The 18,541-nt window shown below is 42.5% G+C and overlaps 1 long non-coding RNA gene across 1 annotated transcript in view; it reads right to left on the bottom strand.

The window, feature by feature from the left end:
* Window positions 1-2,439: 2,439 nt before the first annotated feature.
* Window positions 2,440-18,541, bottom strand: part of LOC144693453 (uncharacterized) — a 150,494-nt gene continuing 134,392 nt past the window's right edge. The window contains exon 3 of the long non-coding RNA XR_013579530.1: window positions 2,440-2,607. This is a non-coding gene — a long non-coding RNA (uncharacterized LOC144693453). The remainder of the gene's footprint in view (window positions 2,608-18,541) is intronic.

An 18,541-nucleotide genomic window follows, 5' to 3' on the forward strand; every position in this document is an offset into this window, starting at 1 on the left:
CTGTTGACATAAGCCTATTATCATTATAGGATTTATGCTGCATGACTGATTTTACAATCTAGCGTTATCACAGTGGGGTGCCTGTGAAGTGAACAGTTTGCTATAGGATAAAAATGTTTGTTTTCATAAGAGATTAGTTGGAGGAATTTCTATGTATTGAATGTTTTATTTTAATGAATGAACATTTTTTTTAATAGTGACATCATAGATAGGCCCATAACTTTGCTTTATACCAGCATGGGTCCTGAGGTTTGCCCATGGTGGATACTAGGTGAGTGGCAAGAAGGACGCAGAATGAGGGGGTATGAGGAGTCAGGGTTGCTTTTTGTTTTATTCATTTTTAAAATAAGGGGCTGAATCTTCTGGCTGGCATGCGGGTGGCGGAGTCCACATGCCAGCGCTTAAAATGTCGCGCGCTGACTTCGCATGAGCGTCCCGATGTTTCGGTCGGCGGGCACGCTATGCAGCGGGACACGTGCCAACCATTAATTAAAGGCCTTGTTAAGGCCATTAACTCTTCAATCGACCAGGATTTTGAGGGGCCCGTGTGAACTTCGGCTCGGTGCACGGGCCCAACGGGCAGGCGGGAAGGTGATTTTTTTTTTTTTACAAACCTCATCCAGTGGCGGGATGAGGTTTGATATCGGAATTATAACATTTTTGTGTGTTTCATTAACATGTCCCATCTCGTGTGACATTTTCACATGAGGGGGACATGTTACTGATTTTTAAAATTTTCTGTTTTTAATGTTTCAGTGCCTTTCAGCGATCTCCCTGAGGCAGCGCTTTGCCTCGGGGAGATGTGCACACTCTGGGAGTTGGGGAATCCTCCCCCCCCTCTGCACAGGAAGGCAATAGCGCTTATTTGCCCTTAATTGGCCCATACACTTAAAATGGCGGCGGGGCCTGTTTCGGCGGCGGCGATCGGCTGCCCGCCCGCCGCTGAGCCGGTCGGGACCACCCGCCCATCGAGGGCAAAATTCTGCCCAATTTAAATAAATTGCCGGGACATCGAGGCTGGCTTCCACCCAGCCCGCTTTGGCACCTGGCTGCCTCCACCATTGTTCCAGGGTTGGCCGGCTGACTCCTAGGAAACCCCAATACTCTGGAACGAAAATTACAACTCCTGGGGCACTTTCTCCCCTGCCGGGTTTGCAGGCACCCGCCTGACTGCACCACCCCCACCCCTCCGAATGCACAACCTTGACTGCAGCCCCCCCAAATCCATGCCCCTGACCGTACACCGCCTTACTGCACACAACCTGACTACACCCAAGCCCCCACCGAAAACCCCCCTGTCCAACACCCCGCATCGACTGCCCCCCTCCCCCACAACAAGCCCTCTCCCCGCCCCACAACCGACCCTACCCCCTAACCCTACCCACTTACCTTTACAAATCTACCTTCTGCCTGGCTTGAAAGTGGCTGGACCTTTAAACATACTTGATTTATGGCAGCTAGTGCATTAAAAAGGAGGTGTGGACTCCTTACATCCGACTGCGCAGGCCTTGATGGAAGGCCCCAGGAGTCCGCTGCCCTACACAGAAGGTCAGGTGAGAAACTATCGCCTAGGTTTCAAAGTGAGAAAGTAGGAGTGGAGCAGCAACCTGACTCGGATCTCCATTCCACGGAAGCTCTGGTCCCCACTTAATGCATTTGAGGAGAACATTTAAAAATGAAGCACAGGTTACAAATGAGTCGGAGAAAGTGGGGATGGCCTTTTTTTTATTCTCTCCTGTGACGTGAACATTGCTGGTAAGGCCAGCATTCGTTACCCATCCCTATAACCCTGAGAAGGCTTGAAGGCTGGGAGACTGATGCTAATGGCTGCTGATGTTTCCAACCTTTTGCCTTCCTCACCAGAGGACAACGGATCAGTACATGAGTGCCTGCCTTCGGATGATTCATGAACAAAAGACTTTCATGGCATTAAAGTGCTGAACATGTTGCAAAACGTTATGGTGAATATTTTGGTGAATATTTGACTTCTCCACAGCAATGTGTGAAGTAGTTCCATAATTCCGGCGTATCTATTTGCATCAGAAAGACAGCCCCAGGGCATTTTGAAGACCGTCTTTTTCACCTTGAGTGAACTTTGGCATAAATGCGGTCCTTCCATGCGGACACTCCTTCATTAACCTGTTACCACAGGGCAGAGTCCACATCCTCCCATAAAGCTTTCGATCTGCGCAGCACAATCAACAAAACCTTTTGAACTCCCCTGCTGGTGGATTATTACTACAGACTATTGGATCAGACATTATCTCAGTATAATGCTCACCCAGACTCTGAGGATGCTATTGTGGGTCTGTTGAAGTGTATCAGGCTTGTCAGTGACAGGAACCCTAGTCAGCAGGTGTTAATCGATGGAACATTCGAACGTACATACAAACATAAGAATTAGGAACAGTAATATAATACAGGATCATTTTTATTTCATAGCACACTCTTATGGATAAGCATAACCAACTGATTCTGTTTCATCTCCCGAGAAACCATCTTGACCTGACAATGAGCTGCATCATGTCCCTCCTTTCCATCAACTATCAGTTGCTCTGAAGACTCATCAAAGGCACTTTCTTCTTTACAGTTATCTTCACAGGACCCCTGCCTAGTGGAAGAACAACAGTAGGATCTGGTCATCAGTTGTTTGTGGATTCAGTTACTATAGCCAGGAAATCATTGATCATAACATCAACATGCCATCAGTGGTCACAAAGACTCAATCCAAGACTTCATGTTCACTAGTATTGTTCATGTGGCCGAATGCCATTCTGATTTGGTAGTCACCCTCTATCTCGAGGTCAGCATCTACCTGAAAGAGCTAAGAGCTTCCCCCTTGATGAATTAGCCAGTGGTCAGAGGTTTCCCAGAGACATGGAATAATGCAATTGTAAAGCAGAAGATGTGCCACGTTATCACAATTACAAAGTCAAATGCTGTGCCTCTCCGGATCCCATATCAATGCCATGAGTAAACGTAACTGGCAAAGAATTAGAGAGAGATTTGGACTAATTTTGAAGCTTCTTGTCTGCCATGTTCTCAAGTCACCTTGAGAAGCAATGGGTAGTAAAGAAATGTCTTTGAAAGGCTACCAAAGATGTACCTACAGTCTTGAAGGTTATCTGGTGCTCAGCGCTGAATTGAGAAATACAGACATCACAAACTAAGGAATAGGCTGCTTAAAAGATGTTTTTGCCCAAAGAAGATTAGTCTCAATCTTCACAGCAAACCTGTCTTAGTGAATGATCAAAGCCATGCTGCTGGTTCCATAGGCTCTTCAACTACTTGGTAACCATTGGTAATTGACCTTTCCACACAATTCCTGTAGGGCAAGGACATAAGTCCATTCCAGAGAAAGGAAAATTTTGATCTCAGGCTGATATTGATAGAATACATTAACTGCAGCTTCTCTGGTGACTGAGTTGGGAAAGATGTCAATTAACAAGGCTTGTGCTTAAGCTATTTGCCAAGGTGGGCACAAGACAAATGCCATCAGAGCGATGGAAGGAGCCATTAGCCATGGCTCTCTGACCCTAACCAGTGCCTCCAGCTGGAAAGTGTGTGCGTGCAAGTGACAGGATGAGATTTAACTGGCAGTGTCCAGTGTTTCAATAGCCTACCAAAATTCAGCATTTGGGAGCACACTTGAAGGACTGATTACTTTGGTAAAGTACTGCAGGACAACTAGAAATATCAGAACCCAAACCTCACTCAAGTCACTGCCTTCATGAGAAGAGGGGAAAGATGCATAAGGGATAGAAACACATTACATGCCATACTTTAAGATGACTTTAAGGCAAATTATGCTTAAGTATACAGTCGTATTTATATTGTCTGCACAAACATGATGCAATTTGGCATCCATACAGTATGTGCAGATAATCTACCTGTAACCTGTGTACTCAAGCACCATCTGCAAGGGGTAATAGAGCATAGTATAGCCCTGACGTTGGTCTTGCAAAAACCCAACTTTTTTTTTTTAACTTACTCCAGCCATTTTTCATCACTTTTACTCCAGCCTGGCCACTCACATCCATATATTTAAATTGAAGAAAGTGAGCAAATAGGATGGAACTTCCAGTTCCTCACAGCTGCTGATGCATGCTGCTTTGTACTAGGCTGAAAAGAGGCAGACTTTATTGTACAAAAAGGATAAAGGGCCAGCTTTAGCCCGGAGGTAACATATGTCACCGGGCTGCCCAGTCTTTTATTTCTGTGGCGCACTATTAATGGAAAAGAATAGGATGATATCCTAAGGGTTGTGTCCTCCAATACATGTGGGCAAAATAAGCCCATTCTTTCAATTTCATAACAAAATATGAATAATCTGTTATTTATAAAGAAAAGATCACCATGTGGCTACAGATCCCCCATTAGGCATGCCACCTTTGCAGTGTTTCCTGGGCAGACTTCGCTATATTTCTTTGCTTACTCTTGACAGTCCCTTATCGCTTTCAATGGGGCAAGCTTCTTTCTCGGCTGAGGTGGAAAGGGGAAGATTAGATCTGGGGGAGCTCAAGGCATGGCCTCAACTCCAAACCTTACGTTTCAGAGCCCAACTTCAGAAAAAAAAATATCAACAGCAAACAGAGCGTCAATCGTTTGTTAAGAAAAAGAAATACGTACAAATAATTATTCCTTAAAATAAAAGGGACATAGTTACTGGAGGATACAGTCATGGGCTTGCCTTATCTTGGAGTGTTTTGTTAATTTTACTGTTGGTGCTTCTACATGACTAAGGGCTCAGCATCAAAGATGCCTGCAAAAAGTCTTGAGCTGACTTGGAATACTGAACCTCCATGTTTGTGGCGTTGTGGGAAACTAACTTTATCATTAATGCTATTTTAAACTGTCATAGTACAAAGTCTATATTAAAAATATCACAGAGTTTTCCACAGGGTGAACTTGACATTGTCTAGCAGGTCAATTCGCACTGACTTGGTGTTAATCTAGCTTGTTATGCTTAATGTTATACTTGTTCAATTTGTAAATCTCTTCTCTAATAGCTGCAAATACTCACTGCCTGTCTCAATGTGGACACGCATCTCCGTAAACAGTGCTTTAATTGCTGATTTTCTCCCTATTTCTCACTTTTGCTCCAGAAGTTGCTAGTTCATGTTGGAGGCCCAGCTCCATGAATGCTCTCAGTATCCTGAACATGCGGCCATCTTTCATGTGAAACTCTGCTCACAGGATGCCAACAGCTTGTTTGACAGTAGGAGATAACACAGCTGAAATCTTAATCCAACAGGTAATACTTTCTAACATGATTTGCTGCAGAGTAGCAACCTTGGCTTATTTTCACCTTACAGCGCAGCAAACAATATATATTTTTAAAATATTCACAATCTGCATGTGCACACCCTACCTACAAAGCACCTATTTTGTATTGTCAATAGTTTTGTGACAACTTTTTCCATTCCTTATTCCAACTTTTCCTATGTAAACATGTAACGTTGTAATTACAACCTTCCACCAGTGGTGACACTCTCATGCTACAGTTTGGCATCTCCCAAGACCTCAGACTGTCCCACAGAGAAACTCCACTGCTCTGACACACTTTATTTCACAAATTGTGGTAAGTTTTGTGATGCCTAACCATAAAATTATAATAATCTTACCTCAGCATTCCTTGGTCCAACTGTTACTCAAGCACGAACCCCCCAGGAGTGTGCACAATGCCAGAGGAGGTTAACTTGTAATATTTGAGATTTGCTGTTTAAAGACAACATCCAAGGAAACCAGTGTTACATTAGGAAACATATTTAGCCAAATGTTCCATGATTAACCTGTAGTCTCATTACAACTGGAGGTGCTTATGCTATAATTAATCCTACTGGCTGTCACAGCACTCCTGTGGGGTTACCAACCCCCCAGAATTGCCCAGGATTCTCCATGAATTAAAGATTAGACCTGCAGATACTGCTGAGAGCAATCCAAGAGAAACATTATAAGAACATTAAAAATCATTGTGCAGTTTTTTTGAGTGTTTTCGTTTAACTTTCAGAATAAATATTGGAGATGGGGAAACAAAGGCTGTTTGACTGAGCTGGGCAGTTCATGGTGGGATATCATGTGGTTAAACCTCCAGAAACACATCCAATTAGAGTTGGCAAACCTAATTCCAGTTGAACCCTGTACTCATTGGACCATGTTAATCTCTACTTCAAATCCAGTGGTGGAGGGGATGGGGGATTGGGGTGTGTCGTATGATGTTGCGTGGGCCTCCTCGCCATTGTAATGTAAAGGTGCTCAGCAGAGCAAGGGTTAATGTGGGACTGGAGAATGGCACCACCCACAGTATGATGCATAGAGTCACATGGTAATAGACTCAGAGAACAGTCTGGAGAGAACACTCTGGACCCAGCCGGCAGGGAGGTAACAGCAGCATACATGACCATACCTTGGATCTGTAAATAGTTAAAGACTACCAATAAATGGTTCATGATTAAATATACAGGTCTCAGGATCTCATCGTTGAGACACCACTATTACAACATGGTTGGCATCGGTGGGAGCTCCTAAAAGATATGACATCAGAGATAGTACCATAATCCGACATGGTGATCTGCAGTGATATGAAAGGTGGCAGCTAAGTGCATGAAAGCAGAGCAGCATCCCAAGGTATGAAAAACTGAAAGCGGCTGAAGCCGAACTAGAGAGATGCGCTCCTAAGAAGAAAACTTGAAGAGAAAGTTGAAGAAACTTCACTACAAACTTGGAAGTTGAGGAATCCACCAAAGTGAGTGGAAGTTTATTGCAAGAGCCCTGGGTGATGCAGCGTAAAAAAGAAACAAATACCTGGTTAGGCCACAAAGACAGGTGTGCAGAAGTACAAAAATTGCAAGACCCTGAGTGACGTACCGTGAAGAATACTGGACAGTTTGTGAGATGGTGAGAAATAATTATAAAAAAGAAGCTGGACAGAAAATTAGAAGAGATCCCAGGGCAACTCCACCAAGTGCAAAGAGAGACCCCAGAGAGTGGGCAACTCCACTCAGGGCAACAAGAGACTCCAGAGAGAGAGAGAGAGAGAGGACAACTCTGTCAAGGGCAACAAGGGACTCCAGAGAGAAGGCAACTCAGCCAAGGGCAACAAGAGATCCCAGAGAGAGGGCAACTCCCAATAAAGTGCTGAGGGCAACAAAAGACCCCAGAGAGAGGGCAACAAAAAACCCAAGAGAGAGGGCAACAAAAGACCCAAGAGAGAGGGCAACAAAAGACCCAAGAGAGAGGGTGACAGAAAATCCCAGGGAGAGGGAGCCGAAAGACCCTTGAGTGAGGGAGACAGATGGCAGTGCAGAGTGAGGAGATGGCTGTGATGAAGGAAAGTGATCTGAGGTAACCCAGAAGAAGCAAAATGTGCAAAAAGTAAATTAAGCTGTTCTCCAGGAAAATGTCTGTATCTGAGCTGAACTGGAAGATTTCAAGCACAAGATTCAGATGACTACATACCTTTGAAAAAGCATGGTAAACTGAAGTCTTCAATGACCCAAGCTGTTCGCAATCTGAACAAACAAATTTCAAAGACGATACAATGGTATCGGGAGGAGATAATGACCCTCAAATCAAAGCAGGAATTGGGAAAACTCAACCAGATGCACAGTCAGGCAAAACAAGAGGCAGAAGCAGCACGCAAAGAAGTTAAAAGCCTGAAATATCCCTTGAATAATTAATGTAGCCATGGAAAACATGATGAGCTAAAACATGATGAACATGACATTCAGAAAAAGCTGCACTGGAACTATCAATAGCAACAAAATGATGCACTGAAGCCCAGAGTGAGATGGCAAGAGGTCAACAAGAAGATGAACAGTTGAAAGAGCAGTTGCTTGTCCTTTAAGATCAAATGGAAAAGGAATGCACAACCATTCAGCAACATGAAGAAATGAAGACTGAAGAATGGAAGCACAGCAGAAGAAACTCGAGGAGACTACTTTGAATTACAGGAAAGCTCAAGATGAAGCAAGTGAGCTTCACAAAGGAAAGGAAAACCTGTTGAAAGACCTCCATGTGTTACAAGAATCCCTCAGGACAATGCTTATTCTTCAGGAAAATTACAGAGAAATGCAAAATGAACGTAATGTCACTGAATAAACTGAAGAACCAGTTGGCAGAGAAGACTCAGCAATATTCAACATTCCAGGAGGAAGCTGAAAGCTACAAGGAACAGACAAAGGAGCTGAAGAAGCAGTTGAATGGAAAAGAGGAGACATTGAAAAGAAAAGCAGTAAAACTTACCAAACTGCGAGAGGATAATGAAGCCATGAATTGCACACTTACAGAACTGAAACAAGTTAAGACTTTGCCGGAGACAGACCTGGTCAACAGTGTATCCAAAATGAAGGACAGGAAAAAGTTCTGTTTGCAGACAGAGAAAGAAAAGACAAATGAGATCGGAAAATATAAATCTGACACTGAAGTGCAAGGAACCAGAAGAAGAAAAAGCTGAGCTGAATGACAAGATTCATAAGCTTGCAAAATGATTTGAAAATAAAACAGCAAACAAATGCTTAGCTAAGATTGTGAAACAAGCGGAAATGAAGGTTTGATTTGTGAAACATGTATGTCCAGCAAGAATATGACGGATGCCACAGAAAAAGAAAATTCAAGTCCATTCTAGGAATGAACAGAATGCACATTCTCTTTGAAGGAATGGGACAAACCCGCAGTGTTCAACAAAAGCAGACGAGCTGTTAATAAAGAGAAACACAACTTGAAGGAGCGCAAAAAGCAAATCAAATGGAGATAGCCAAGTACCAAAACACAGAGTACCTCAAACTACTACCATTGCTCCAACTGTGACAGACCTAGATGTGGAAGAACTGTCAAGCCTCAAGACCATTTGAATTTATAAAGTCAGAGACTTAAGATGGGGGAGCAGAGACAGCAAGTAAATGTTGTATTACAAAGAGTTACACTCCGTTGGAAAGGAAAGCTTTATTTGGAGAAGAAGGGGGGATGTTGTATGATGATATATATGCTTGTGTGCCATTGTAATGTAAAGGTGTTCAGCAGAGCAAGGGTTAATGTGGGACTGGGGAATGGCACTGCCCACGGTATGATACATAGAGTCACATGGTACCAGGCTCAGAGAACAGTCTAGAGCAAATTCTCTGGAACCAGCCTGCATGGAGGTAACAGCACCATGTATGCCCATACCTTGGATCTGTAAATAGTTAAAGACTACCAAAAACTGGTTCATGTTTAAGTATACAAGTCTCAAGATCTCATCGTTGAGACACCACTGTGTACCATAATACAACAGGGTGGGAGGAGAAAAAAAATCAAGAGGAATTGAGGGTGGGATGGTGAATGATGCAAATGATTGTGGGGGGGTTAATAGTGGGAGGAATTAGGTGGGCTGGCAATCATATAATAGCAGAGGGAGAGAGCTGGTAAGAAGTCCTATCAGAGAGAAAAACACAACATGCTGTTTGAGGACTAGTTAGAAAAAGTGTATTTATGCATATTGATTCAGATTTATGAGGGGATTAAATGTTTTTGATATCTCAGGTTTCTCTTCCTTTGTAAGACAAACAGATGTTTTGCGACAAGCTCTGTAATAGTGGATGAGATTTGTGACACGGACAGGGTGTGTTGTCCACGTCTCGTTGATTTAATCTCTCATCGGAGGACAGTAATGCAGCAGCAGATGTGTGCCTCGTACCTATCTCCTGTCCTTTTGTTATCTTCTTGCCTGATTGTTTATCTTTCCTTTTCAAGAACAACAAAGCTTTATTTTATTTTAGTTTTTCGTCGTTTGGTGTGAGTGATGAGAAAAAAAAAAACAAATCAAGGGAGGGTGAGAGAGGAAAAAAGAGAGAGGGAGTGAGAGAACTCCACTGCTGAGACAAATCTCTAGAGCCATGGTTAGAGGAGATGGTAATGACAGATTTTTAATGTGGCGGGAGACTGACAAGATTTCTGCAAGAGTGTCTTCTGAGCTCTCTCGCACCAGATGGAATGTGAACGACTCATTCGAGTATGGAAAACATCTGATATACACAGTCACTGTGTTATTGTCTTTTATCCCCCCTTGTCTCTCCTTTCCTCATTTTTTAATATTGCTCACAATATGCTCGCATGGCCCTACGCAACCCCCCACACAATTGCATTTTAAAATGTGTGTCCTACCAGTTTAATTGATTGATTATTTTGTTCCAGCTTTGTGAGACTCCAAATTTGTCTTTAATAGTCAGAGTCAGACCTTGCAGTTATTGGGAGTCCCCTGACATCTATTTGATCTAAACTGGAAAGCCATTACCAGTTAATACATGTATATTCTGTTGAAAGAAAATTATCAGTAATGAAATGAGGGAAAAATTACTGAATGGTTATGGGCGAAAGCAGATGTTGTGGAGGAATTATACTAGCATAGCTAATCACCAGTGAAACTTTGTGTGATAGGGTGTTAAAGGAAGGAGGGGTGAATATCTCACTTTCTGCTCTTGGAGCGAAGGCACAAAGAGGCATATAGTGACTAATTACAAATACAGTTCTAATTTACCGTAAGTGGATTGTGTTTAAAGGGGAATTGTCATGATGTGCCCATGTATCCCGCACTCTCATTCCTTTATACGAACATATGCCATTTTAGAATATCAAACATGGTGGCCGACAGACAAGCTCAATGCACTCATGACAAAAGAGACAATTTCAAATCATCTCAATAGCTGGGATTTTTGGGAAAAAAAAACCCTTTCCAGTGATATTACCACTTTCAAAATGATCTGGTGAGGCATATCATGCTAATTTGGGATGGCTTTCCATGCCTGCATTAGCAGCGACAACAAGGGAAGTCTTCAAATTTATTTAATCCAATTGGAACAAATTACTGTATTGGTTTCATTTTTATTTTCGAATTTCCTTCACAACACTGATTCAAAAAGGCCTGCTCCTGTGAAATAAAATAAATCAAACATGAAACTGCACTTGTGAAGCAGGATAATTTAGTGAGGGGTAGGGTATGTCCAGGTTTTCCTAAGACCGAAGTCAGGATGATGATTGGGCTCCTTGGGGAGCTTGTAGTGAGGTTGGGATATTGCAAGCTTGAAAGAGCTCACAGCAATTGTGCTGAGGTATCGGGTGAGGGGGGGGAAGGGGGGAGTGTGGGGGGATGGAGGGTGTAGGTGAGTGTGAGATCCCTGAAGTCGGTAGTAAGGGGGGATGAGATGGGTGTAACTTTCCGGCGTTTCAGTGAGAAGGGAGGTGGGTGTCAATCTTGGAGATTGTAGTGAGGGGGAGGAGTTGAGTGTCAGTTCCCTGGCGCTGAGGGAATTAACAGGAACTAAGAGGAGGGGAGGAGATTGGTATGATTCCTTGGAGGTTGCAGTGAGGGGGTAGGTGGGTGTATGTTCCCGGGGTTTTAGTGAAAGGGGTGGGGCTGGGTTTGAGTTCTCCGGGATTGTAATAAGGAGAAGTTGCTGATTGGGAAGCACCGGGGGCTGTTGTGATGAGGGAGAAACTCTGTCACAATTTCCTTTAATAACTGTCAAGGAAATTCCTGTCTAAGGTTCTATGGCAGCTTGGATTGAGGAAGTATTTTGATCCGAATACATATTTAAGGGTCGTATTGTTCCAGCATTCATTGATGAAGTTGGGTTTGAATGGATCGTGGGAAATCATTTAAAATTTAAAACTGATGGTGTGATGGAATCAAAGCTTGTATTTTTTGAGATGGACCCTAACTAAATGGGGAACCAGAAAAAAACAACAGAGAAAGGACATTAGCCCTTCCAGTTTCTAAGGAAACAAAAACTGAAACTAGGATTGGAAACCAAAACTTCTGGAAAAACTGAAACTGGTGCAAACATATAAAAGGACACAGATCAATCCAAGCTCAGTAGAAGTCGGTGAGTCTAGTGGTGCAGTACAGGTAGGCTGAAGAAGACAGAGGCTAGATCCAGAGGCTTAGAATAAGCAAATACACAGTTGCTGCAGCTGTTTCTGTTACTTGAAGCGAACGTTGGTGGATCTCCGCCATCCACACTGAGCTGAGGAGGTTCTGCAGACATATGTCATTTTTTGTTGGAGACTGTGCACAAGGAACTTGGAAGAAAAACAGAGCATGCTGGAAAAGCTCAGCAGGCCTGACAGCATCTGTGGAGAGAAAAACAGAGTTAACATTTCGAGTCTGTTCGACCCTTCTTCAGAGAAGAAGAAGGATCTGAAGAAGGGGCATACGGACTCGAAACGTTCACTCTGTTTTCTCTCCACAGATGCTGTCAGATCTACTGAGTTTTTCCAGCATTTTCTGTTTTTCTTTCAGATTTCCAGCATCCGCAGTATTTTTCTTTTACCCAAGGAACTTGGGCTGATTGTGCACTGCTGTCGGCTGGGGGTCAGACTAGCTCCTAGAAGAAGAGGAGCTGAAACTCTTCGTAAGGAAGGCAGAGTTTTTAAGGACCTTGTGGCTGAGTTTAATGATCTTCATACTGAGTAGACTGCTGAACCAATTCGTAAGATCTGTCTTAGCTGCATCTGCTATTTAATGTGTAACTCATACTTTATAATCAACCACAATTTGCCTGTTAATTCATGTTTACCTTATTCTGGTTCTGGGTTTAAGAGTGTAGGGGGACACTTAAGATAATATTTACTGTTTGCTTTGTTTGACTCTTGTACAGTAAAAAATATTTTGTTTTAAACTGTGGAATTTTGTGGCATTATTCTTTTAGTAAATAACTGGAATTTCAGATTTCATTTTTTTTAAAAAAAATGTTATTGGCTCCTAACTGAGATCATAACAATAGCTATAGGCCTGACCTAAGGATAGAGAGTGATAAAGATTCATACATCCATAACCAAACTCTCTTAGAAGTTTACAACGCAGAAAGAGGCCATTCAGCCCACTGCGTCTGGTGGGCGACTTGAAACAAACCTGTAGTACCTAGATCCAAATCGTCTGATCTCCTGATTGTAAGAGATGGGGTGTAAGTTGGGTGAGGCATATCAGGACCCCATGGAAGTCCTGATGCACACACATGCATGGAAATTGCCTGGGAAGTTTAAACTTCTGATGGGCTGATTACTGCTGCCTTGAGCCCTCTACAAATGCCTCTGTCACTGAGCTGAATGTCAGAGACTTGGGCCAGATATGTGGAACTTACCTGGATACTTATCCTGGGAATGTTACACAGTTTAATACCTGGTATAACTCCACGAATAGTCAGCATAACTCAAATGAGCACCACAATCAAGCCCCTCCAAAATGCCATTCCCCAAACCCCCAAATGCTATTCCTCAACCACCCGACTATGCCCACCAACGAACAACCCCCCCCACCCAACTACCCACCCACCTCACCCATTCACTAACCCACTCACTCATTCACTCAACTATTCAGTAACCCATTCATCCATTCACTAACCCACACTCATTCATTAAAAGACTTGAGAACTTTAAAAACCTACCTAAATATGGAAATTACTGTCATAAAAATAGGGCATGTCCTCTCCCCCTCCCCCCACCACCCCCCCCACCCCCTCGCTACACCCCCCCAACCCCTCTCACCCCCCATCGACTCTCCTTCACTTGCCGATCTTTTGCGTGAAAGGGTTCGCCGGTCCCTTTCTGCTTCAGCTGGGATCGGAAGTCCGGGCCGAAAATGGGCAACATCATCAGGGCAGAGGAAGCTTTGCTGGGCAGCGGTAATTTGCCCAGCATTTATTTCCAGTGGTGAGCTTATAATGGTCGTACAGAGGTACAAAACTGTGGTTACTGTAGAGCTGCAACTGGACTTACTTGTTCAGACCAACAAATGACTAAAGTAAGTGCTCAGGCATAAAAAGCAATTTTAAAAACGGCTAAGGCAATGTTGGTTGTTATCTCAAGGGAGTTGGACTATTAAAGCGAGGAAGCGATGTGTCAGTTGCACTAAACCTTGGCCAGAATTCTGTGATGATTAGCTTTAGGCACAGGAGCTCAGGAAGGATATTTTGGCAATGGAGTGGTTACAGAGCATAGCCTCACCAGAATAATGCCAAGGTTCAAAGGGTTAACTAATGAGGACAGGTTTGCATAAACTTGGTTTGTAGTCCCTTGAGTTTAGAAAGCTGAGACGTGATCTCGTCAAGGTCTTTAAAATGTTAAAAGGATCCAATCGGGTTGATATAGTTGTATGACCAGGCAGCCATTGGCTTAGACTGTTATGAGTGGGTCAGGCTAAGAGTTTATTTGTTTCAACATTTGATGGTCAGTGTCAGTTCCTCTAATATACGATTATTTAACCTTACTGCTTATTTCCTCTGCCTAGTCTCCTCACTTTACATCTTCAATTACATCTGTGTCTCATCACCAGCACCACAGCAACAAAAACAACAACTTACACTTATATAGCACCATTACATTGTAAAACATAAGAAGTTGGAGCAGGAGTAGGCCATTTGCCCCCTCGAAGCTGCTTCACCAGTCAACAAGATCATGGATGATTTGATGTGGCCTCGGCTCCACTTACCTGCCTGTTCCCCCATAACCTTCGACTCCTTTGTCAATCAAAAATTGCCTAACTCAGCCTTGAATGTATCTAATGACCAGCCTCCACTGGTTGCTAGGGAAGAGAATTCCAAACACTAAATGTCCCAAGGCACTCCTCAAGAGTGTTATCAATCAAAATTTGACACTGAGCCATGTAGAAAGATAATAGGATGGATGACCCTAAGCTTGTTCAAAGAGCTGGGTTCTAAGAAGTGTCTTAAAGGAGGAGAGAGAGGAAGGACTTTAAAAATTGGGGTTGCTCAGGAGGACAAAGTGGAGGAGTGCAAAGATATTGGAGGGTTGTGGGGTTATAGGATGATATAGAGGTAGATAGGGGCGACGTCATGGAGGGATTTGAAAATAAGGTTGAGAATTTTAAAATCAAGGCGTTGACGGATAGGGAGCCAAATAAGGTCAGCAAACACTGATCCCTGTGAAATTGGCCCATTATTTGCAGTCTACCCCCTCCCTGACATTCATCACCAACTTTATTTTTGTTTCAATTCTAAACTATTTTACCATCCTATATTGTTCCCTATTAGAACCATACCCCATACCCTTTTCCCATTCAGATTCACCTCATTGTATAAGCATCTTTTGTTTCCCCTGATCAATTTTTGACGTACTTCAGAAGTTACTCCTTATTCCATGTCTTCTGTCCTTGTTGACCAATCACTAGCACAGCACATTGTTAAAAACTTTGTTAAATTTAAATATTTAAAGTGGTCTCAGTTCTTATTACCCCATAATTACTCAAAGAAACTTAATCTATTTGTCAAACATGACTTCCTTTCCATGAAGCTCTACTAACTTGCTCCATACCTAGCTCTATGTACTTCATTGAAAAAAGGCTTGCATTTATATAGCACCTTTCACAATGTCACTTTACAGTAAATGAAGTATGCTTTGAAGTGTAATCACTGCTGTAATGCAGGCAACACGGCAGCCAATTTGCACAGAGGCAGATCCCAAAAGCAGTAATGTGATAATGACCAGATAACCTGATACAGTGATATTGATTGAGGGATAAATATTAGCCAGGACATGATGAAGATTTCCAGTGCTGTTCTTCAAAATAGTACCATGTGGTCTTCTACATTCACTTGTGATGGCAGATGGGGCCTCAGTTTAATCCAGAAGATGGTCCCTTCAACAGCGCAGCACTCCTTCAGTGTTGAACTAGAGTATCATAAATTTTGCACTCAGGTCTCTAGTGTGGGACCTGAAGCCACAGCCTTCTGACCCAGAGGAGAAAGCTCCCTTCTTAGGTTTTATAAATTTACCACATGTAATATTTAAAGTTTTGAAACATCCAAATAGACTTGGTTCATTGCATATATGTGAAGTTCACCTCCGCCCTGATAACCAACCACAGTCAGTGACCCGGTAATGTTCCACAAACACCAATGTGAAAATAACAAGATAATCTGTTTTTAGTGATATCTAATAATTAGAAATATTTTGCACGCTAAGTGGCATAAGAGCAAGGTCCAGCTGGAAGTAACCGTAGTTAAATTCAGATGTCCAATAAAACTGAATCTGGGAAAGCCTCAAAAGTTTGTGGTGTAAAGTGAAAAAAAATCAGCCCATATTTATTATGGACAGGGGAGCAGAGATAAACTTAAATCTCTAATTCCTTTCCCTTATTGTCCATAATCAGTGTGGCAATTTTTTTTGGAAAGGTAGATATGTGTGTTTCCTAGCCCCTTGTTTAAGTTGTGTATTTAGTGAGTACAGTAATGGAGTAATGCCCCTGCTTGTGATACAGTGACCTATATGCACTGAAGTGAGTGTGATTTCCTCTGTCTTGAATCAAGGTAATGAATATTTATAAATACAAACAAATATAAGGCTGCATGGGCAGTATTGGAATCTATTGAATCAAGTCTGAGAATACACAATGGTGAGGTTTTACAGTGCTAATTGTATGTGAATGGTTGGCTTCATAGCATGTTGCCAGTGATGCAAACCAAGGGATGCAAACCAATTAGCTTTGAAATAATCTGCATTTATTTATGTTCAAGCACAGCTCAACCATGTCTCATCCATAGTTTGAATTTAATAAAGGCGGGGGACAGGTTAGGACACTCACGAAAGTGTATCGTATGGGCAAGGCCCAGGCTGAACCATAGAGAGATCCTATTGAACGTGCATGATTGTATGCTGCACACATATCACATGAGAGTTATCATGCCTGTCTTGTTTTGGCGACAGCACATGGCCTAGTTGCAGTTTTTCTAATGAAACAAGATTTGTACCCTCTGCAGGTACTGTCCTCAGGAGAAATTTCATTGCGCTGTCCTGAAACCTGGACATTGCAAAATCATTAATAAGCACATGCATCCTTGAGGCCCCCATGGGGAGTTTAAAGAACTTTAGCACTGGAGATTTCATTTCATACTTATTTGAACACAATTAGTTACTTTGAAGTCAATTGGCGTATAGCTTTCTGATTAGATTCCTCTCACCTCTAGGATCTGTTTCCAAATTCAGCCCTGAGTGATTTGATGCACCTCTCTCTCTGTTGGCTGTAAGGGCAAAAACTTAGTCAGCATGAATCCACAGCACAAAGCTGATAATTCAGCACCAATGGCATGAAATTGGTAGCTTCACTCAAAGAAACCGCAAGAGTCCTGCTATGGGGATGGGAAAATCAGGGTGGTCCAACGGAGAATGTTTTTCTGAGGTTAGAGTTAGAGTGTATTGATGAGGAAGAGTATGAGCAGTTTCACATCACGTGTTGTATCTGACCTGGAAATGTGTTCTAATCCTTAGCACTGAAACACTATCCTGCAACATCTTCCCACCACATCCCCTCTCCCCTCGTCTATCAAGAATGTCTCCCTTCAGCTCCCAATCGTACACTAGAATATTTTAGTTGAAACAGGGTGAGAACCACCTTCAGGATAGATCCTGCCCATCCTGAAGCCCACTCCTGAGAGTTTGCGGCAGAAGTTTCTAAATAATGATCTCTCCTTTGCCTCCACCTATCACTGGCCTTCTATCCAGCTTCACCTGTCCCACTCCCCTTCAACAGTATATATTTCACTACGTTTTTACGTCTCTTTAGTTCTGAAGAAGAGTCATATGGACTTGAAACGTTAACTCTGTCTTTCTCTCCACAGATGATGTCAGACCTGCTGAGTTTTTCCAGCAATTTTTGTTTTTGTTTCAGATTTCCAGCATCCGCAGTATTTTGCTTTTATCTAAAAAATGATTGAAAGCTGAAACCAGGACCAATTCAGAACAAACTTCCTTACCCAAAGAGTGGAACTCACAAGGAGTCGTTGCAGCGTATAGTGTGGATGCATTTAAGGGGAAACTAGACTAGCATTTGTGTGAGAAAAGATTCGATGGTTACAATGGTATATTTAGATGAGAAAAAAATGGGAGAAGGCATAAATACTGGCATGGACTGGCTGGGCTGATTGTCTTGTTCCTGTCTTATATATCCTATGCAATCCTATCCTGTAATCCTGGGATTTTTCTTTCCCATGGCCTTCTTGGCTGAGATTAGTACAGCAAGGGGTGAGACTGACCCATTCCCAATCTGTATGCCCCATCTGGCACCATTTTATTTTCTCCCATGCCAATTTTGACATGAATTTGAACTACTTTCCCACTTATGGCTCCATAGTCAGCAGCACTTAGGTACTTGGCCAAACTCATCATTTTCATTAAAGCATCTGGACAGAGATGTCAGCATGCTATTTGGTGATGGGCATTGTTGTGTTGTTATTATTATATAAAGCCACCAATCACTCATAAGGGATTGTGTAACCATATTGTGGGTGTATTTATTTAGACTAGGCACATGAGAATAGAGATACGTGGATAGAAAGCTTGAAGGCATCAGCTGTTTGTCTGTGTGCTCTGCTCAAAAGCAAAAGTGAAACTAGACTGAATCACATGACACATTTCCCTTCTAGTGTTGTCATGTTGATACCCCTTAAAGGCATATTACAACATCCCCCTTTCTTTTGAAAGACACTTTCCCCTTCCAAGGAAGTAAAAGTATTTAAACTACATGTTCATGTTTAGTTATCATTACATAAATGTA

Source organism: Cetorhinus maximus, chromosome 18 (assembly GCF_964194155.1).
Source record: "Cetorhinus maximus chromosome 18, sCetMax3.hap1.1, whole genome shotgun sequence".
Classification (NCBI taxonomy): domain Eukaryota; kingdom Metazoa; phylum Chordata; class Chondrichthyes; order Lamniformes; family Cetorhinidae; genus Cetorhinus; species Cetorhinus maximus.